The sequence below is a fragment of the Canis lupus genome, chromosome 23 (assembly GCF_003254725.2).
Source record: "Canis lupus dingo isolate Sandy chromosome 23, ASM325472v2, whole genome shotgun sequence".
Classification (NCBI taxonomy): Eukaryota; Metazoa; Chordata; class Mammalia; order Carnivora; family Canidae; genus Canis; species Canis lupus.
In genome coordinates, this window is record NC_064265.1 from 24,847,099 (window position 1) to 24,870,573 (window position 23,475).

Genomic DNA, 23,475 nt, shown 5'->3' on the forward strand with positions numbered 1-23,475 from the left:
CTTCCTATTTCAAGTCCCTGGAAGAAAGAGGAAACGGGGGTGGAGGACAGAGAAATTTCCATATGCTTCATCAGATGATAGCATGTAGTTATGTCTGTTGATCTATGATGGCTCACACTTTCTAGACCAGCACTGTCCAACGGAGCTTTCTGCAAAGATGGAAATGTTCTGTGTCCTCACTAGGTCTTTCTACCAGCTTCATCGATCTACTGAGCACTTAAAGTATAGCTAGTCTAATGACTCATTGAATTTTTAATTGTGTTTAATTTTAAGCCATTTAAATTTAGCTATCTGTAGCTAGTAGCCACCATATGGGGCAGTGCAGTTCTCAACACTCGAGCATTAAGAATTCTAGTTCACTTTTTTCTATACCTTATACTTTATACATTACACTTGATTTACTGAAGATAAGACCCTTGAAGGTTAAAGTTTGCATCTCACACATTAACATGTTCTTAAGCATAACCACTCTATCTTTCTCTTTCTTAAGTTCATTCATACCTGTTTCCTTGATTACTCTCATTCTCTTCTCAGACATATCTAATCACTTATGCACACCCCAGAACACTAGACACCATGAAGAAAGAAGTGTCTACTATTGCTATGTATATTTGCTTCTGAAAAAAAATGTGAGAGAAAAGGGGGAAATGTATGATGGCCAATCTCATAACATTTTTCAAAAATAAATATTAGGGCAAGTTTATAAATACAGTGCAATATGTACATGCAAAACCATGAGTTGCAGCTCATGATAGAGTACATTTGCAATGACAATGCTTTGTCCAGAGTGAAACATGTGATGAAGTGTTATCATTAACAAAAGAAGGAAAAGCAAAACAGAATTGGAGCCTTTTGTTAGATGTAGACCTTAAAGTAACTCTGGAGTTGTGTGAAATGCTTTTTTTTTTTTTTTCCATCAAGGGATATTTTTCTTTTATTGTTGGTCAAGTGAATGTTTAATAAATAACTTGCTTTTATTCCTAAGTGGTAGGCTGGACTGTGTAACTAATAAAGCCTATTGTTTGACAGTCCTGCCGACTGTCTTTCTATCATAGAAATAAAGATGGTTACATGCTGTTTTGAATCCAACCAGATCCAAAACCTCCCATCAGAAGTTAAGATTTGGTTTCTAAATTTAGTATCTGTAGTTTCTCAAATGTGACTGCTAACAAGAAGAATTTCATTACAACAAATTCCTTAGGAGAACTAGTATGCTGTTCTAGCAGTCCCTTCTTACTGAATGCTGCCTCCACCAGCAAAGACCAACATGATGGGTTTTTCCATGATCCTTCAAAGTTGAGCTATGGCTCTGACATCCTTTTAGTAATATTTTGGTTCCCTAGGAATCAGATCTGAAATAGGATTGGTGTACTTGGTTTATTTCAGAAGTATAGTCACACTTGTATATCAATAGGCAGGTAATACAGGGAAGGAAAGGTAACCAATGGGGAGTGTGTTATTAAGCCAGCTACTATCACGAGTGACTGGAGTTTAATCCCAGGAATTAAATGGGATACAGTGTAAAATATTGGATAAGGGACAAAGGCATTGGGATACTTACACTTCTATAGCCATTAGACATTGGTTAAGGAATGCGCAGAGAATATGTTAATTCCATACACATCAGTTGTGTGATGTTGGTTCTTTCCACCCAAGGGCAATCCTCTGACAAATATGCAGGTGCCGGACTTACAAGCCAGCCTGGCATGCATCAGTAGGGTGGATGGTTGTGAGGGCATATGGGCAGAGTTTTGACAGAACCTGTTATGTAAATATTATATGAGATGGAATCCTTCTTAAAGAATAACAATTTTAAATAGTTCATTTTAGTTATTCCAAAGATTACATTTTCTAGCTGAAAGAAGGACTAGTCTAGAATTTGATTGTGCCTCCATATTTGGTTCAAGATTTAATGATTTTCAATAAAGACCTCCCTATACTTCCTTTTTTATAAAAAAAAAAAAGATTTTATTTACTTATTCATGAGAGACACAGAGAGAGAGGCAGAGACATAGGCAGAGAGAAAAGCAAATTCCATGCAGGGAGCCCAATGTGGGACTCGATCCCAAGGTTCCAGGATCATGCCCTGGGCCGAAGGCAGGCACTTAACTGCTAACGTATGTTGACTTAGTATACTGAAAACATGAAATTATTAAACAGTAAAACCCCATAGCTTCACTCAGACACATGCAAAATTATAATAGAATGTACTTGTCATAGATCATACTCAACAAAGTTGTTTCTCTCTCAATGAAAATCAGGATTTTATGTAACATCCAACATAAGCAACATGAAGCAGACCACCCAAGCCCTATCAATGAAGATGATACAAATTTGGTGAGGAGTACCCATGATGAAGTACGGGGAAAGGGAGATACCATGAAGACCACTCACAGAACCACAGAGCAGAAGAGAGAAGTGTGATCAGGAATCACAAAGCAGAACCAAAATGAAGATCCACCAGACAAATTCAAGCATTCGACTGGGCCCAGGCACTGCTAGAGGCATGGTCAGCCAAGGAAGAAGCCAGAGTGAAGATCTTCCCAGAAAGCAAAAAAGGCAAAGAGGAATAAAGGAAGGGAAGAGAACTAGGAGGGGTGAAAAGTGGTTCAGGGTCTCATCTGGGAATGCTAGTGACCTTTGGGGGCTCATGTGACCTTGGCAAATCCTTCTAGCCAGAAATATTTCTTCGTAGAACTCTACAAGAAAAAGAACACATTAAAGCACACATGGAAACAGCACCCTAAATAACAAGGCTCATTACACTTTGTATTCCCTAGAGCTGGCACATGACCTATTGTATCTTTGGGATTATGCTCATTTGATTAGTAATTGTTAAGTATTTATTGACAAAAACAACCCATATTCATTGTAGAAAGTCTTGCACATGCAGGGGGAAAAATCAAATTTTTTTAAAGTTTGAAATGAAAATCTACCTCCCCAGAAATGTTTATATGTATTCTATAGTTTTAACAAAATATTACAACATAATATATAATGTGTCATTTATAATTTTTTAACTTAATACTTCAGAGAACTATTATTCTACCTAAATACACTTCATCCCTTCATGAAAATACTTCTGAGAACATAATATTTTTGAAGGTAAAAATGTCACTACCACCACTACATCATACCCAAAACATATGAAAGAACAAAACGTTAGTTTCTGTTAGGATTGTCACTTCCTAACACATCAGGGTGACTATACTGATCACACTGTTGATGTTTCAGTGTCCCAACAGGAAACAGATTACACAAATGAGAACACTTTGAAGAGGGTCTGGAAAAAGGTGTGGGGAAACTGAAAGTACCTAGGAAGTAAGAACAACAGGGCTACTACCACCCCCAGACCTGAAGAGCAGAAGAGGAGCAGTCACCAGAAGGTGGAAGGAGAATCGTATGCAGAGGGCCACGTTGACAGGAGCTGTGATCTGGGTCAAAGGAGAGAGCCAACCTAAGGTAACTCTGCTGGGAGGGACTTGGGAAGGAATATTGACCAATCTTACTCTTCACCTCCTCTGGCCTTCTGCCAGTGTTCTCCCTCCCTTGCTAAATCCAGCCATCATGGAGGTCTTTTGATGGAGTCCAAATGGGCCAGCTGTCTGTGGCAGAAAGCAAGGCAGAGAAATGTAAAGAGTGGATATTATCAAGAAGTAGCCCCTGGTTCAGAGTTCTAGTTTAATTTTGATTTCCTTTTCTTCCTGGCAGTCAATATATAAATTTGATATCAGAGAAAAATGTTTCAGGACAGGCATTAGAAACAATCCTCAGATAAAGCTTAAGTCGTTGTAGAATAAAGAAAACACCACCTTGCCCTATTTCCATTTACTCTGTCTGCCTAATTATTTTCTACCTCCTACTTTATGGTATTCTATCAAGTTTTCTTTAGAGTCAACAGCTGACATAGGTGTCAAATTTTTAGTTAAGTCTTAATATGATGGCAAAGTGTACATAGCAGATATAAAACAGTATCTCTGCAGCAGCGTGGCTGAGAATAACTTTGACCTCACTTAACCAGGTCACTTTTCAGGGAGAATAAAAGATAACTCCCTCTAGTCTAGGTCACAGTGACCTTGATAAGTTCCCAGGTCAAAATGGCTTCCAATTGTTCTTTGTACCAACCTGAACTGACCAGCTACATTGCTTTTCTAACTGGAAGCTTTTTTGAAAAGGCCACAAAGATTAAACTCCTTACCTAATCATGAGAATTCTCAACTGTTGGCATTTTATGTTGCAAAAAGATAGATTAAAGTCTTAATATTCTGTTGGATTACATAACCCATTGCATTATGACAAAATATATGAGTTAGTGGGTTTGACCTGACAGAAATGCCCTTATATAATAGCACATTTTATGTAGGGTCATATAAATGAGAAGAGATACTTTGTAATAAAAATAAACATAATATTCACTATTGTTAACAATCTCAGAAAAATTGGCATTTGCTTTTTATGGCATTTGTTCAATATTCCTTCAACTGACAGAGGGTTTTACTCTCCCCAGAGGAAATAGAAGTGAAATCGTCCTGGGGAAATAGTGTGTTTATTGTGGGTAGGTGCCTCTATTTTCTTAGCATAGTGAAATGCTGTGACAAATTTCCTTCTGAAAGAGAAAACTGACATTATGTAGACAAAACCCAGGTAACTATAACTGTAAATCATCCCTCCTTAGATATTAAGGTGCTATTCGTGGGTTATTCAAAACGTGAGCTTACAGAGTTATTTTTAAGAAACCAATTTTATTACAAGGTAAGAAATCATTGTAGGTATTTAAACAACTAATCAATACTTTTCAACATTATCCCCTCACCAATTCAAGCATCACTCTTAGTTTGGGACAAGCTTTCTGCCCGTGATTGAATAAAATAATGGCTCCTGAGCACTCATAGGCTTCTGTTCATGTAGCATCAGAACTGCCCGAAAACTTTGTCTCCTGTTTCGCCACCCTTTGTATACCTTCTAAAGAGTTCAACAAATTGTCAATAAGCTTTATTTTCTGAGTTAATTTTTTTATGGCACACACTTTGTCCATAGAGGTGGGGGAGTGGGGGAACACATGTTTAGGATTGTGGCCATTTTAAACTAAGGGGATGCCAAATCACAAACAGTCTTGCAGCTGATCCACTTTGCAATGTTGTCACACATGCCTAACAAAATATTGTACTACCGACACAATCGTTGTATTCTGCACTGATAATTAACCTTGTAGAGTTATTTTAAACAAGCCTCATGCATATGTCATAAAGCAAATGACAAATTAAATGTTCAGATATGATTACGAAAGCTATTTTCCGTTTGGATTTAATTCTGTTCCTGCCGAAGCTCCTGTTAAGTCGCATTTTATAGATCCATGATGCTGGAAAGAACTTTAAAGACCCCACATACTCTACATTTTTGTTTTTGTTCTGTGTTTTGGGGTGAGGTCCAGGGCAGTGGTATGATTTGCCCAAGGTCACACAGCTAGTTTGTGATGGAATCAATAATAGATTCTCCTGACCTTGTGGTTAATACTCATTGCTCTAGTCTTCGTCTTGGTGGATTAAACATATGGCCCAGTGTGGGGAAAGGAAATATTTGGCCTTATGGATTAGAAACAAACTTGTGTATTTGCCTCTGAAAAATGTCCAAGATTCACTCCTATTCTCCTCTTTGCCTTTTCATTAACTCCCTCATTAGCCCAACTTTGTCCAGGAACCTTATCAATTTTCCAAATTCATTAAAACCTCAAGATTCCATTTACCTGAACAAATACCATTTGGCTTGGTCCATGCACTTCAATACCATCGCTTGTGCTGTCTCAGTCATTTGTTTTCTAGCACCTGAGGCTGAGGTGATAAAAATATAGCTTCTCCTTGGAAAAGGGCACGTGATAGACTATTATACCTCTAATGCTTCCAGTCAAGGAGCTGGATACACATAGGCTGAATATCATGGTCATATACATATGTAGGGAAATAGCTAAATGAAAACAGACTGGAAAAACAGAGACTTCTGTTTTCATTAAACTTGCCACCTATTCATTTTTAGGACCTAGAACCATATTTATCAGGGTTGACGTATGTGCCCACATCATCTTCACTTCGGCCCTAATATCTCACTCCACAATTAGTGTATCTGTGGCAAAGATGATTTGATAATGCCCAAATGTTCATCTACTGTCATTGGCTTTCATTTTCCTCTTCATGTTCTAAAATTCAGGGGTTTAACCCCAAACTACAAATCATCAATGATTAATTTAATCCTTCTTTGTTCCAATCTCACACTGCAACTTCTCCTAATCCTGAAATGCCACTTGAAGTGGAAAAAAATTATAATCAGTGTGTATTTTATGTGTTATTATGTGTTTGTGACATAAAGGATACTGGGAGATAGATAAGAACAAATTTGGAGTGATCACAATGATTGTTTCTAATCTTTTTTTTTAAGATTTATTTATTTATTCATGAGAGACACACACAGAGAGAGAGGCAGAGACACAGGCAGAGGGTGAAGCAGGCTCCTTATACAGCTCGTTGTAGGTGAAATTGAATGTCTATTAATGGGCTATAAAATAAATACTCACTTTTTTCCCTGACCACAAATGACCACATCTAAGCCATATATGTACATCACAGAGTGGGTGGAAAGATACACAAATCAGCTCACAAATGGAGAGGAACCACTTGACAGAAGTAGAGAGACAAATTTTATTTCTCTTTCTTTATAATTTGGGACAGTAGCTCACAATTCCCTTGACTTTACTTCTGTGACTTCTAAGTACATTTGGTACACATGCACATACATCTACACATTCCCTCAACTGTCCACACAGTCTCTGAAATGATAGCACTTAAAGGAAGAATCTCTTTTATTTGTTATTTTCAGCTTTTCTGTGATATTTCTATTTTATAATTAATATCCATGTGACCAGGAGGACTGTAAGGGTGATAGCATTGTAGGCAGATGCTGTCACTATATGACCTCGACATTCATATCTACACACCAAAGGCTGTTTATTGCAAACACTTGTGACTCTCTGCCTGGGCTCTTTTATGGACACGGAGCCATACTCAGTCCATTTTCAGGTCAAACCAGAAATGTCGGAGAATTAATACCCTTGGAAGCAGCCTTCAACCAATCACAGATGAGGATTTAGAGGACAACTACTTCAGCTTCTTCAGCCCTCAGCTGAGATAACTCTGAAGCATGTCCTACAGTGTCTCCCTTGGTTCTCCAGTAGGACTGAGCTCCAGTTGACCAACACAGTAAACTTAATAACCCATCCTTATTGGGTTTCTTTCCTTTCCTGTTTCCCTTCTTTACAACCTTATCAGTGTTTACTGTAATCAGCTTCCAAATAAACTACTTACACTTGGGCAGCACCAGTGGCTCAGCAGTTGAGCATCTGCCTTCGGCTCAGGGCATGATCCCGGATAGAGATCGGGTCCCACATCAGGCTCCCTGCATGGAGCCTGCTTCTCCCTCTGCCTGTGTCTCTGCCTCTCTCTTTCTCTGTGTCTCTCATGAATAAATCAATAAAATCTTAAAAAAAAAAAAAAAACTACTTACACTTGACTTCTTGTCTCAGGGCTGGCTTTTGGAAAAATGTAGACTGAAGCAGGTATAGTGGTTGAAAAGTATGGCTCTGTATTAACCTGGACTTCATTCCAATCCTAGGTTTACCAATTCCTAACTGTACAATCAGGATCAAGTTAACTAAAACTCCCTGAACTTCAGTTTCCTGGTCTTTGAAATAAGAGTAAGTGTAATAAAGTTATTAACAAGGTTAGTTGAAGTAATATAAATGTTTATCACAGTAAATGGTACATAGCATTTATGTTAACTGTTTATTCCAGTCATCCACTGCTGTGTAACAAATTAGCCAACACTTAGCAACCTAAAAGAGCCATGTTTCTGTGGAAATGACTTTTCTGGGTGGCTCTCTCTTGGAATCTGTTGTGCAGTTATAGCTGGATGAAGGCCAAGAGTCATCATTTGAAGGCTCAATCAAGTTGGACATCCCACATGGCTCATTCACAAGGCAGACAGTGCACTGAAAGCTGGTACTGTTGATCAGAGCACCCATGCCTGGCATTTTCATATGATTTGGGCTTCTCACAACACGATGGTTAGGCTCTGAAAGGGAGCATCCCAAAAGTGAAGGTTACCAGAGACTCAGGTATAAACTCCTTACCTTTCTTGACTTAGTTTCAGAAGTCATACCTCTTCACTCACACCATATTTTATTGGTTACAACTAATACTTGAAAGCCAGTCTAGATACAAGGAAAGTGGAATTGGACCTCAGTTTTTCATGGGAAAAGTGTCCAAAACTTTAACTCTGTATTATTATTATTATTATTATTATTATCACTTATCATGATCACTTGCTTCTGGCTGTGAAAATTCACCAAATATTTGCTGGACTAATTAATACAATTACATACACATCACCCCATTATCACTTTCATTCAGCCAATTGCCAAGTCTTTTCTATTCTATCCACAGTCATCCTTCATAACATATAAAGCATTTTAGGTCTGTTCCAATTTTCTCCCTTATTATTGACCCAACCTTTGTGATTTGTGCCTGCATTATCTTTCACTTGCACTTTTGTGATAGTATTCTGATCTCCAGCCTCTTCTTTGTCCTATTCATCTTATACTTTACCGCCAGATTAATATCCCTAGGGTTCAACCTTAATTGGGTTTAAATTCTGCTCACAATTCAATGCTCTCTGATTGTCGACTTAATAGAATCCAAATTTTTGGAATTCAATATGAAGCAGTGTAAAATATGGAAAAGTTAAGGCTAAAAATAATACTGAATATTACATTAGAACAGACATTATTCTAATTGTTTTATATATTTATTTGCTTAATCCTTACAAAAATTTTATGAAGATACTATTATTATGTCATTTTACACTAAGGATCAACAGCTACTTGATATTCAAACAGATCATTCCATCCACCCCTGCTTTCTCCCCATATCCTCACCAAACATAGAGAAATGCTGAATAAGCAATAGTATGTTCTAAATATAATAGCCAAATGTAAGTAAGAAAAAGAGACCACCAAGGCATTAGACAAAGAAGGACTTGAAAGTCTAAATACCTAGTCAGTGCCATGGCAGCCCTATCATTTGGTGATAGAATGTGTGGCCTTGAACTCACAAAAAGAATGGTTTCCCTGAGGAAAAAAAGAGATTAGAAAATCTGTTTGCTGACCCAGAAAGAATTTAGTACCTACTCAGAGATCTTGGTGGGAAAAAGTACTTCAATGAAAACTTAAGACCTCAAACCTATGCCAATGCAGGTAGAGGGTATACATTTAGACATAATAAATGGTGACGAAAAGCCTAATGTAAGCAATCAATAAGGATAATTGTCCTAAAATGGCGATGGCTTTGGCCCTGAATATCTGAGCCCCTGACGGAAGAAAGAAAAAGCCACTCCAGTCTGCTTGAGATTCTCCTCTCTCCCTCTTTCTGCCCTTCCCCCACTCTTTCTCTTTTCCTCTTTGTTTCTTCCTTTCTCCCTCTCTATCAAATAAATAAATAAATCTTTAAAAAATGTGGTGCCTTGGTGGCTCAGTCAGTTGAGCATCCAACTCTTGGTTTCAGCTTAGGTCATGATATTATGGTCATAAGATTGAGCCCCACATCAGGCTCTATGCTCAGCTGAGTCTGTTTGAGATTTTGTTTCTCTTCTTCTCCCTCTGCCCCTCCCCTGCCTGATTTCTCTCTCTCTGAAATAAATACATCTTAAAAAAAAAAAAAAGAAAACCACTCTTCAGGGACATTTATATAAAAGCACATGAAACTCTCACAAAGGGAAAAATGTCTCTGCTAAAGGGAAACTCATAATTTAAAAATTCAAACATTTTGAGGAAGCAATTCACCATTAGAAAGATTCAGAAGGTACAGCAAATAGGTATGACAAAAAAAAAAAAAGAGCCAAAAGCAACTTTAAAAATAAGAATACTTAAAAGAACTAAGAATTAAAGCATAAATATACACCATAACAAAAGGCCATGATTCTTTTCCAAAATTAGCACATATAAAAAATAATCTAATAAAACATTTAGAAATTAAAATTATAGGGCAGCCTGGGTGGCTCAGCAGTTTAGTGCCACCTTCAGCCCAGGGTGTGATCCTGGAGACCCCGGATTGAGTCTGGCTCCCTGCATGGAGCCTGCTTTGCCCTCTGCCTGTGTTCTGCCTTTTTCTCTCTCTGTGTATCTCATGAATGAATAGGTAAATAAAATCTTTTTAAAAAAAAATAAAAATTACAGTCAGTGAGATTAAAACTCAGAGAATAAGCTAGATAACAGAATAGATACGACTGAAGAAAGAGTTGGTGACTGAATAAAATGAAGAAATTATTGAGAATAAAACACAGAGTAATAAGGAAATGTAAACTATCAGGAAGACTTTATGAGACTTGTAGACTAGAAAAAAATGCAATGTAACTCTAATAGAATCTTCAAAAAAAGAAATAAAGAAAATGAGGAAAAGATAATATTTAAAGAAAAAAATGGATGAAGTTTTCCAGTATTGAAGAAAGATACTAGTTTAAGACTGGAGAAGTCCTCTGTTCTTCAAAACAGCATGAGTATAAAATACATTTAGTCTTGGACAATACTTTGAAATGCTACTGTAGAAAGAAAACATTTTTAAAAGAAACAACAGGACTTCTGCTTCCACCCGTGATGGAGTAAGCTTTTTATCACCTTTGTTTACTGTCTAGTAGCACTTTTTGGACTATGGTGCAAGCTGGAGAAGCTCAAGCAGAGAACTGAAGTCTCCTTAGCTAAGCCATTGAAGATTAGAATAAAGGCTACTGAGGCAACTAGAATATGCAGAGAAAAGTACCAGAAAAGAATAATTACAAAGAGAAATGACTCTAGGACTTAGATAGAAGTTCCTTTGAACCTTTGGTCAAACATTAAGTTTCTCATGTGCAAAATGAAACTCCAAAAGACTGGGCAAAGAACTATTTAGAAAAAATTAATAATCTAGAAGATTCTGGAGACTGCACAGGGCTTGGAAATGCTTTGGTTCCAACCAGTAAGGGTGAAGATACTGAAATGAACATCCTACAAACTCATAAAGACCACACCTGGGGAATAGAGTGAACTTAACCCTGGAGGACAGTCTACTCTAAACCCTCAGAACAAACTTTAAATAGATCAAGATGAACTGTGCGTAAATTAACTACTTCCCAGAAAGAAAAAAAATCACAATATTCTTCAAAGAAAATGACAAAATCTAAACATTCAAATGTTGAATTGACAATGTACAGCATGCCATCAAAAATCACAAGCCATTTGAAATTAAACAAAACAACACTTGACTCATAATTGGAAGAAATTTTGGTCATATACAGACTCAAGTGAAAGGAATGATGGAATTTCAAATAGCTAGTAAAAACTTTCAAATAGCTAGCATAAATATATTCAGGAATTTAAAGGAAAATATAAAAGAGTGAGGAAACAAGTGGAAAATTTCAACAGAAAATTTTAAACTATGAAAACAACTAGCTGAAATGACTATTGCTTTAATAAAGTGATCACATATTGCCTGTCCACAATAATACAGATTAAAAGATAATAAAATAATAATTCCAAATAATAATTCCAAAGTGCTGAGGAAAAACAACTAACAACTTAGAATTCTATTTCCAAATAAAGTATTGTTAAAGCTTGAGAGCAAACTGAATATATTTGCAGAAAATAAAAGACAAGAAAGTTTATATTGTAAAAATACATATTAAAGACTTCAGATCCTCAGTATAAGCACTACTGAAGGATCTGCCTCAGCAAGAAAATAAATTAAACTCAGAAGAAACAGTGGAACACAGGACGTAGTGGAAAACAAATAAATAATTACATGTGGGTAAGTATAAGTAAGCATTGGCTGTAAGAAGAGCAACAATAAAATGAAAAATATTTGTAGCAATAGCAATAATAGTTTAAGTGTACAACTAAAATATTAGAAGACAGACAATATTTTGGAAGGTGAGAATATGACTTTAAAAATTTTAAGGGTTTAAAAAATAAATAAAAATAAAAATTTAAAGGATTTTAAAATTCTTGTAAGCTCATTGTTTAGGAAAAGGACAGAGATATTAACTTCAGACTTTAACAATAAATTATCATTGAAGTATAAATTTCAACCTTTTTAAAGTCAATTTTTCATTTAAAAACATAAAGATAGATTCTAAAAAATAAAATGTTAGTGAAATGACAGGACACCTGCACCCCAATGTTCATAGCAGCAATGTCCACAATAGTCAAACTGTAGAAGAAGCTGAGATGTCCTTCCACAGGTGAATGGATACAGAAGATGTGAGACACATCTTCACACACACACACATACACACACACACACAAAATGGAATATTACTTAGCTATCAGAAAGGAATGAATATATACCATTTACATTGGCATGGATGGAACTGGAGGGTATTACACTGAGTGAAATAAGTCAATCAGAGAAAGACAATTACATGGTTTCATTCATATGTGGAATATAAGAAATAGTGAAAGAGACCGTAAGAGAAGGGGGATGGAAACTGAATGAAGAAAAATTAGAGGGGAAGACAAACTATGAGAGATTCTTAATTCTGGGAAACAAACTGAGGGTTGCTGACGGAGAGGGTGTGGGGAGTGGGGTAATTGGGTGACAGGTACTAAGGAGGGCATGTGATGTGATATGCACTGGGTGTTATACTATATGTTGGAAAATTGAATTTAAATAAAAACACTTGGATATTATTTAAAAAATAAAACAAAATTTCAAACAGATAAGGAAAATTTTGACAATTAAGGTAGGAAAGATGATAAGGGTTGGGAGAGAAGTAGAAGTGATACAGGGTAACTTTAAAATGAAAAATAGAAGTAGAAATATGCCCAAGCATATAAGTAAACTTTAAGAAATGTAAATGAACAATAAAGAAAAAATATTCTCATATGTTGTTTATGAGAGATATACATAAAATATAATAATACTGTAAAATTGTAAATATCAGAGAAGAAAAAGATATATCAGAAAAACATTGACCAAAATAAGCTACTACAACAATGAATATGAGACAAAATAGATTTCAAAACCTAGAGCATTATTGGATTTAAAGAGTAATTACTTAATATTAAAAAAAGTTCACCCAGAAAGATATGTTTATCCTGATTTTCAACATATGCAAGCAAAAATAGAATGAATTCTAAGAAATTCACAAATCTGTAAATATAGATAGAGATTTTTACACACCTCTTTCAGAAACTGATAGGTCAGCCAGAGAAGTTAAGAAAATTGCCAAGTCCAAAACCTGACTTCATTCCATTGATGTGCTTTGTCCCTCCCATCTCTGGATGTTCAAATCTCAAAAAGACTTTGAGTTCCAGTTTAATTATGTCTTTTGTACCCCTTTCCCTCTTGTCTTTCCCATAGACAGGAGGCATCCTGCTGGTACTCATATTAACTAGTGGTTAATAATGTTATAAATATTTTATATGTTAATCCTCATAACTCTATGAGGCAAGTACTATTACTACCTTCATTCTACAGATGAGTAAAGTCACATAACAAAAAAAGAAAAAGAAAAAAGCTCTTTACTCCACTCATCCAAAGCTTTACCAATACCTTTCTAGTAGCATGTCCCTTTCTGTTTGACTCCACTGTTACCCATACTGCGTGTCTTATCTTTCTGATTGAGTTGAAGCTTTTTAACAGGGACATGCTTTAGGTATTTTTGTAATTCCCAACTCCCAGTCCCTGTACCCCATTGTCTCACAAGATTCTTTGCCCACAATAGGTGCCTAAAAATATTTTTTGAATGGATCGTTGCTTTGTGTTGTTAGGTTTAATTTGTCATGGTTTCTGAAGGAAAGGTAAATATAGTTATGAAGTTGGCACAAACCTATTCTGGCAGAGTAGATGTGGAAAGTAAACAATCTTTACTCATGTTTAGCCACCATAAAATGTATTAGGCCACTTACCAGATATGATGACTTACTAAAAAATTCACACAGCAGGTAAAGCAGGCATGGTTCCTGCTTTCCAGAAGTCTGTAGTTCAGAAACAATGTAGTGAATAAAAGATGGGAGACTTGAATGGCCACACTCTACTCTGACTGTGGACGATTTCATTTCTTGAGTGAATACTTAGATGCCTTAACTCATTTAAACCTTACAACAACCTTATGAGTTAGGTATTCTTGCTTCCCACATTTACACATGAGGAAAACCAAGAACAGACAATTAAGTAACTTGCTAAAATCACGAAGACAGTAATTGTGGGAGGTAGGATTTGAACCCTAGCAATCTAGCACCAGAAACTGCACTCTTACACTCTACCATCTCTAACAGGACAATATGGTTATGTTGATGTCAAATTATTAATTTAGAAAGCAAAGTCACAGCCATGCAAGATTCCTGCTCCCTCACCACCACAAACAGCTGCAATGTTTGTCACCAAAAGCTTTCCTCCAAGGAGAGTTATAAGCATTTGCCAGAGAGGAAATATATTATGGGCCATGTGGTAGATTCTAGTACTGATGCAATCTTTCCCATCAGAGGCAGAATATATTTCCCTTACCCCCATCATTTATGTCAGTTTTGGCCAAGTGATTTGCTTTGGCTAATGGAATGCAAGTAGACATAACAATATGCCAATTCCAAGTTTACCCCTTTGGATGTTTCATGTGTTTCCACTAATCTTTCTTGCATATGAAACATCGCCATGAGAAGACATGCCTTGGGTAGCCAGTGATCCAAGGAACATTATAGACTCTTGGAACAGAAATGGGTCCAATCTACAACATGGAGCCAAGCATAAATGAGCCAAGCCCCAACTGGCCAAATGCTCACTGACCCACAGACACTAGAATAAATGATTTTAAGCAACTGAGCTAAAGTGATTTGTTACACAGCATTATTGTAACAATAGCTAACTGATACAGGCTGACACCAGGGGTTATAGAACTTACTTTAGCTCAATGACTATTGCCTTACTCCTTTTCTAACAATAGAAATGGCTGGGACAAGTGGGTGTGGGGTCCAATTAGAAGAATAAATGTCAAAATTAAAAAAGATACATTTGGGAGTTTTTCATTTTCTGCCATGTTGGCATTTTACTCACATATAAAAGTCCCTGAAATATCGCTTGTTGGCTGTGCTGTCATGATCCGTTCTATAGACATTTTGATGCACTTTATTACAAACTTTAAAATCATATTAGCAGCTGTTATTTTATATCACAATGGATTAATAAGATGCATTTTCACAAATAAGACACATTTTAGATAGTTTTGAAAAAATTTCAGTGTGAAAATCTTGTGCCAGGATTCCACATTTTAAATGACACATTTCCAAATAGCCTAAAGTGAAAACGCTCAAGTAATATGCCTATTTGTACTGTGCTTGAAACTATCAGCTCCCCCAACAACCCAGGAAACAAGTAACCTTCCTACATATTGTGTTGTTTTCTATTGTAGCATATGAAATTCAGGGAAAATATATTTCTTGGTTCTTGTTTCAGGGGAGTGCAGTGAGTAGCACTGAAAAAAATATAAGCAAAATAAATATTTTTTTCAGGTTTCCATTGCAATACTTGAATAATGTATATGAGAATTATCAGAAAAGCATTGATTCCCCTTCATATATTAGAATAATGGAATGTTCTATTGCCTTTTCATGTGGAATAATTAGGAAAGATAAGGATTTTTTTTTTTCTTGGAGGCAATCCTGCTTCCTATGGTGTTGCTAAGGAATAAGGAGTTTTCCTTCCAACTGATCTTAAAAGAGATATCTAAGATCTATATCGCCTGTTTATGGATTACAGCTAACTTTACAGTCGTGCGTAAACTGTACATTTGAGTGCAGTAAGACACGTCCCCTGTCTCACAATAAAAATATTATGGAACATTATATTTCCATACAGTAATGGTACTCTTATTTTACTAGGAGAAAGGTACAGTACTAATTTAATTGACTAACATAAAAGTCTCTCAAGTAAGATCAATACTTTATTTTCTCAACAGTTTTCATAAACGAGGATTTAATTCATCCTGTATTCCTTAGCCTTTGAGACAGAGATAAGGGGCAGGTCTGCTGACCATCCTGCTCTCTGTGGCACACACAAAACCTTTGGAGCAGCTTCATACTGTAAGCAACAGATCTCAACCTGGCTGCACATTAGAATCACCAGGGAAGCTTTGAAAAGACACCGATGCCCAAGCTCCTCCTCAGATCAATTAAATCAGAATCTCTGGGGTGGGTTTGGGATATTATTATGTTTTTAAAACTCCCAAAGTGATTCAAATGTGCCATCAGATTTTCCATCCATTGACTCAGACTCTAAATTTTAGGGGGCAGGACACAAGCTAAGATCTCGGATAGATGGTCTTACTTGGTGCCTACCCTGCATACCTGTTCTGGTTGTTAAGGGCAGAAATTCCCCACTCGGTGCCCACATTAAGCAGGGTTTTGTTTTTCTTTTTTGTTGTTGTTGCTGTTTGTTTGTTTGTTTGTTTGTTTGTTGGTGGTGGTATCTTTTTCCCCTCTGTACACTGTGGATCTTTATTGCCGTTGCTTCAATGCTTTTGAGTGCAGATCTCCCATTGACATCAGTGGGGGTGCTGCTCCTGGAATGAGTTTGGAATGCACAATTGAGAGCTCTTTGGTGCCATCAGAGAGAAAATTTTGCCCTGAGCTTTTTATACATGCCAGGATTTAGGTTTCTTTCTTCCTTTACTTTATTTTAATCTTGCATTCTCACATCTGTGCCTTGTGATTGTGAATTTTGACTTTGGAGTTGCTCCTTTACTTTCTCTAAACTTTGCACATGTTGTTCTTGTCTCTCTAGTTCTCGGAGAGGTCCTCTCAGGAGTGGTTTTTCCTCTGAGTCAGTAGATAGGAAGAAAGAAGTTGGTCCAGTTTCACTCCTGACCAGAGTCAGATCTTGGGCCAATGAGTCTCATGTTCCTGCTCAGTGTAATGAGCATACTGAATGAGAGAAATTTTTCAGTTCCTTTTGATAAAGAGACTAAATCTGGGCAGAGCCCTTTGAGTCTAATGACATTGGGTATATGATGTGTCATTGTCTATGGGGAAAACATTGTTTCATGAACTTTTTAGTAGAGGAGGGGGAAGCAGGGCACAGTTTTCTCGAAATTTCTCTAGATTTCTATGCAGAAACATCCATGGAAGTCCACTCCACAAGAGTCATAGTTCTGCATTCTTCCAACCTAACAACAGTGACACTACCCTATATTAACCAAGGCAAAATGGATAATGGTGCTCTTTCTCCAGGGGCAACACCAGAATTCTATCATGTTACACTACACGATATGAAAACATATGGCTGAAATGATGGATCCACTCTTACAATATAAGGTCCAAATCTGGCAATCCAGGAGGGGACAGGCACCAATCCAGCTGCACAAATGGCTTTGAGTGTATGAGATCATGCAGTCTCTCAACTGGTCTGTAAAGTACTTATGATGGCATTAGGTTATATAGCATGGCACCAGTCCAGCCACTTTCTCAGGAAAAAGTAAAAGACAATTTTTGATGGCAAATATTTGGTTTTCATCACCCCCACTTTCCTTGGATAACTATTTTTTTGAATCCTTTAATCCAGAAAAATCCAGAAATTCATGATAGTTTTCATTATCATAAATCCAAATTGCTGATTTTTTTCTTTCTTAGAGGAAAATGGATGTTTTCATTTCGAATCACATTGCCCAGTTGATACTTTGCTCCAAACTCTTGTCATCAGAACTGATGGCAGATCAAGATGGGATCAAGCCCAGTGATGGGATCCCATAACACCTGCCAGAAGACTTTACTATGTGCAATGATTTTTTCCCCTCTCTTGGTGTAGTCATCTGGGGGGCTTGTGGTAAGACACTTGAAGAGATGGGAAAGCAGAACTCAGAACTTAGTTGAATACCTGTGTCTATTATCTTCAGGTGGGAATCATACATTAATAACGTTTGGTGTATTTCCTCCAAAAGAAATCTTGGAAAATGATTAGCATTAAAAGATTAATACAAGGCCTCCCTATTTTATTTATTATTTTTTACCTGCAACAAGGGGAAGAGGCTGTGTGACCAATTTCTTTGGGTTAGTAAATGCTGGACTTAGGCAGAAAATTGGTGAAGAATATTTCTGATAATAAAAGAAAAGGGAGCCAAATTGCTGATGGTTTCTTATCTTCTATTCTGTAGTTCAGTGTTATTTGAAATAGAGAAAGATCTTTGAAAATTTGTGGATTTTTGCTATGAATTATTTAGCAAAACAAAGCAAAAAGACAGGTCCATTTCCTTTCATAAATCTGACATATCCCTGCTCCCACGGCAAAAATGATCAAGCATTGTTAGAAATCCCGAAATGGGAAAATTTTAAATTCACATTTACATTTGGCCATAAAATTTTCTCATTGTCTCATTGGTTTTTGAAAATGGAAAGACAATAATAAAAGGTATGGAGAAAGAACCAACTTAAAAGAAATATATGGGGAATTTACCTCCAGGGTTACATTTTTTAAAAGGGCTTCAAAACAGGTATATGGCTTGTGAGTGAATATGCTACTGCACATTTTGGTGTGAGGAAAAGAGCAAGGCATGTACCTCAGAGGCAGCTCCTCCACTCAGTACACAGAACTATGCATAAACAGGGTATAAGAGGTTGTGAATGGTGAGAACCTGGACAAAGAGTTCACAGGGAGGTATCTAAGCCTACAGCAAATTCCCACAATATGTGGTGCTTGGCAGAGGCTGAACAGAGACATTTAAGTGGAGAGTGAGGGGTAAAAGTACAGCTACTTTTATACTGAAATAAATCAGATCCATTATGTAGGTGATCTGAACACTAATGCAAAAATGAGTCTGTGAGGGGCCCCTGAAACATTTACCCAAATGTTGCCTTCATCAGTGGCTTTCGTATCAACATGCTCAATGGGTTTAGAAGTCACATGATAAAAGAGAGGGAAAGAAGGAGGGGGAAATGAACATGAAGGAAGACACAAGCTCAAGTATAGATAGTACATAATTAAGAATAATAAATAATAAATACCCAAGAATGATAAGGTGAATATCTGAATAATGGGACAAAGAGACAAACTAAAGTAGTCCCTAACTTACAAATTGGTTAAGTGCCCAAATGGTCCCCAAGTCATATTCTGCTCTCTCTTCAGGTTACTTACATCAGGACTCCTCAAACTTTCCTACTGGCAAAGGAGAATGGATACTCTCCCTGGAGGCTCTGGTGGCATAGCCTGGAGCAATTCTATAAATCTGTTGTTTTATCTTCAAAAAGATTGAGAATTTTGTATTCTAATCCCCATTTTACCCATACTTATGAGTACATGTTTCCTTCAAGTCTAGATAGGTCAATATTTCCCATTAAGGATGCAGTTTGGCACATCCCTTAGTACACACTATTCCAGAGCACACATAGTCCAATTTGGAGAGGCAGTGATAAGAAAAGAAGAAATGAATTCTACTAGCAATGTTCATTGACCTACCCAGAGGACTGAATAAAAGAGACACCAACATCTTTGAGGAGCAAAGAACCCTGGGCTTCTATGAACATTTCATCACAGCTTCTGGGCCACCATAAGTATGACCCTGATGTGTTAAAGCAAACTGGTACAGGGAAAGGAAGACCATGAGAGTAGATCTAAGCACAGCAATGATGGGGTGAAATAGGGACAGATTACATTAACAGTCTGTATTTTAGATGGAATGCTTTCTCCCAATCTCCATTCTCAATACCACTCATTCTCACCCAAGACTTAGAAAACTCTAGTCTGCATCAGAATCACTTGAAGATCTTGTCAAATACAGATTCATAGGCCCCATTCCCAGGGTTTCTGGTACAGCAGGCATGGAATAAGACCAGAGACTCTGCATTGGACAGCATGTTCCCAGTGATGCTGATGCCACTGTCCTGTGGTCTACACTTGAAGAAGTGCTGATTTAAGCCATTCTTTGTTAACTGCCTCGGGAAAGGAATACACAAGGGAAATTTGAGAAGTAACTCTAAGAGCTGAATTTGAAACCTTAGGGTTTGGAGGAAATAAAGGGGCCACTTAACATAGACAAAGATTTGGAAAAATACTTGAAGGGACTCGAAGCAAGTCTTCCTTCTCTGGGGGGAATTGATTAGGGCTTAAAAGTTGATGAGGCCCCTGGGAAAAATGAGCCTGGATTCTAACACCCCTACCATGGAGTCTGGGTGTGGATATGGGGGGAAAACAGTTGATGGGATGTGACAGCATAGGGAACCGATGCCTCAGCCCCAAATAAAGACCTGAGAAGGTAGGAAGACCTGAGAAGATAGGGGTACATGGTGTTCCTGAGCCAGGAGTTGGCAAACTCTTTTTTAAAGGTTCAAATAGTAAATATTTTAGCCTTTGCATGCCATATGGACTCCACCACGACTACTCAGCTCTGCCATCAGCACAAAAGTAGCCACAGACAATGCATAAAAATGAATGTGGCTATGTTCCAATAAAACTTTATTTACACAAATAGGCAACAATACAGATTTGGCCTATGGGCTGAAATTTGGCACCTCTGGTCTAAGATGACAGAGCTTCAGATAGCCCGCAAGGGCTTCCTACATCCTAGCCTGTTCCAGGAGACCCAGAATCACACATGTGCTGGAGAGCAGCATGGCAGTTGGAGAGGATCTTGAGCAGCTTCTCTGAGATTCCAGAATCCAGCATGGGGAGAAGAGTGACTGAGGTAACCCCTGGCCACAAAGGAGCCTTGCCAAGGTGGAAAGATGCTAGGTCTTTATTTCCCACAGTGTTGCAGGACCAGGTAAGCTCCCAGGACAGTTACAACCCTCAGCAAAGGAGAGAAGGGGAAAGTGACTTCAAATTTATTATGTTTTCTTACCCTGCCAGAATGGAGACTCAAAATAGAAATCGATTTACTTTTAAAAGCCAGATTTATGTCCTATTCTTATGTTTGCAGGAATGAGCTATTTTACTTTTTTGTTAATTGGAAATGTTTTCTTTGAAATCTGCTGCACATTTTACACTTAGAGTACGTCACTAGCCACATTTCAAGTGCTCAATAACCACATGTGGCTAGAAGATACTATATTGGACCGTGCAGCTTTAGACACCAAGATCTTCCCTCCTTCCCCTCCTCAGAGCCATCAGACAAGCCCACCAGGCCTGCCTTGACTGGCCTTCAAATGAGTTAGAAAGATGGTTGTTATACAGAGAGCATACAGACTCCCAGCTGCTAGAGGTCTGAGAGGAGGATGAAGAAAAGAATTTTAAAAACCCCTCTTTCCAGGAGGTTTACAAGGAGGACAAAAGACCCTGTGGACAATCATTTGCATGGGAATTTGAATAATTAAAGTTAATATCTAGGTCTGTGTATATGGCCATTCTAGAAATACCTGCACCAGGGTTAATTTAAAAATCTAAAAGTAGCAACATTTCCCAACCATTACTCACTTCTAATAATTTTCAAGTAAAAGATGAATAGAGTAGTAAATCAATGTTATTAAAATAATTTACAATTCATCAAGATTAATAAGCAAATAGAATAATTTGATATTCACACATTTCTAAGAGAAATACCCATAATTTATATCTACATCACAGTGCATAGTTTATAATTCAATTACTGTCTATGGAGAAAACTTGGAGGTTGGATGGTTCACCCAGACATTAGTGTATTAGGTTAAATAATGGGATAGCTCGTAATGTAGAATGCATTGAGAGTTCTGCCGTATTTTGAATGATTTCACAAAGTCTTTGTGCTTCATCTCTAGCCCAGTGGGGTGGAAAGTTTAAGTAACATTCAGATATTAGATCCCTAGAATCTTACAAAACAAGCTAAATCTGGAAATATATAATCTAAGGTGCACTAAAGAGCCCCATTGTGTAGTTCTCCAGAACTGGGGGGACACTGCTGGTAACACTGCACCCTGAAGATAGCAGAACATTGCAGTTAGTACAGATAGTTACAGTTAGTACAGATTGCTGCCTTTTAACTCATACCAAAAGAGGGAACGTATTGTTCATTGATTTTTGGGGAGATATGAAAATGATATTTTTAAAATCAGGTGAAAATATGCTGCTTAACATTTTAAGAAATTAAGTTCACAAGGTGACAATACTTTATCATGGGTTTCTGTTTGGGCAACATCTTGCCCGTCTCTCTTTATCAGTCTGGTCCTATAGAATACTGTGTGTGGCATTCATCACTTAACATTCTTTAGGAGCTACATTTGTAACATAAAAACAAACAGGTGAAAGTAACTTAAATAACACTTTATTTTCCTCAGTGTACAAAAAAAAGTCATTATTTCAACATATAAAATATTATTAATGAGATATTTTACATTCACATTTTCTATAGTAAGTCTTTGAAACCTAGAACATATCTCACTTACATTTGGAACATTTCAAGTGCCCCATAGCTACAGGTGGCTAGTGACTGCCATACTGGACAGCACTGCCTCTGACACCCTGTGATCACCAGAGAGTAATGAGAACAAGACCTGCTTTCTGCCAGACATGGCCAGAGCTCTCTTCCCCTTCAACCAGCACAAAGCTGCTTCACAAACTGATTTCAGTGCAGTCAGCAAATTTCACTGAATGGAGACTCTTACTATCACTGAATTAGACATGTGACATATGTGAAGACCCTGATTATTTCTACCCACAAAATAGGAATAATGCCTTGCTGTTAATGACAGCTAAGTGTCAAACAGCAAACCTTCAGCATGACACCTCCAGCTGATCACATGTTCTTTATCTCTTTTTTTTAAAGGAAATTGAAATCTTTAAAAGCTTTCTTGAAATCACATTCTTTTGATTCTTAGATTTGATAAATAGCATATGTGTTGGGAGGTGGGAAGCAGAGGAGGAGAGATTCATGTTTTTACAGCTGATGTGTTGCCGAGGAAAAACTCCTAGAGAAAAATAGTGGGACGGTGGAGAAAGAGGAGTATCTTCCTGCAGTCCTATCTTGCCTAACTTGCTGGAGCCTTCCCCCTGTGTAAATATTCTGGCTAAAGTGATAGATATCCCCTCAGGTCACAAACTGCCAAATAGGATGATGACACTGACAGATGTGATTGAAATCTACTTTGAAAAATGTAAAATAAAAATATGGATTAGCCAGCATGTTAAGGGCTGTTTTCTTGTCCTTTCCCTTGGGGGAGGGGAGGTTACTCTCCCAAGGCAGCAGGGAGCTGGGCTTTGAAATGCTCACAATTCACAAGGTATGATTCTTAAAATGACTCCCATCAATGTATTCACAGCAAAAACAGTGACTTGCCAGGTTTTCTGAGAATTTCAAGGGAGTCAGTGTGTCTTTCTCTTCCTTCACAAAGAGAACAAAAGGTGCAAGCCATTTGGGCTAGCCTGTCTGGTTTTGAACCATACTGATTGATAATCTCACAAAACATCCCCAGAGGAAGTCAAGCGCATGGGTGTGTCTATACAACCTGAGCCA

General features: G+C 37.4%; 1 long non-coding RNA gene across 1 annotated transcript in view; it reads left to right on the forward strand.

Annotated features, from left to right (window-relative positions):
- The first annotated feature begins 3,239 nt into the window (after positions 1-3,239).
- The window catches only part of LOC118352105 (uncharacterized), a 38,952-nt gene continuing 18,716 nt past the window's right edge, over positions 3,240-23,475 (forward strand). Inside the window, exon 1 of the long non-coding RNA XR_007405327.1 lies at positions 3,240-3,462. This is a non-coding gene — a long non-coding RNA (uncharacterized LOC118352105). The remainder of the gene's footprint in view (positions 3,463-23,475) is intronic.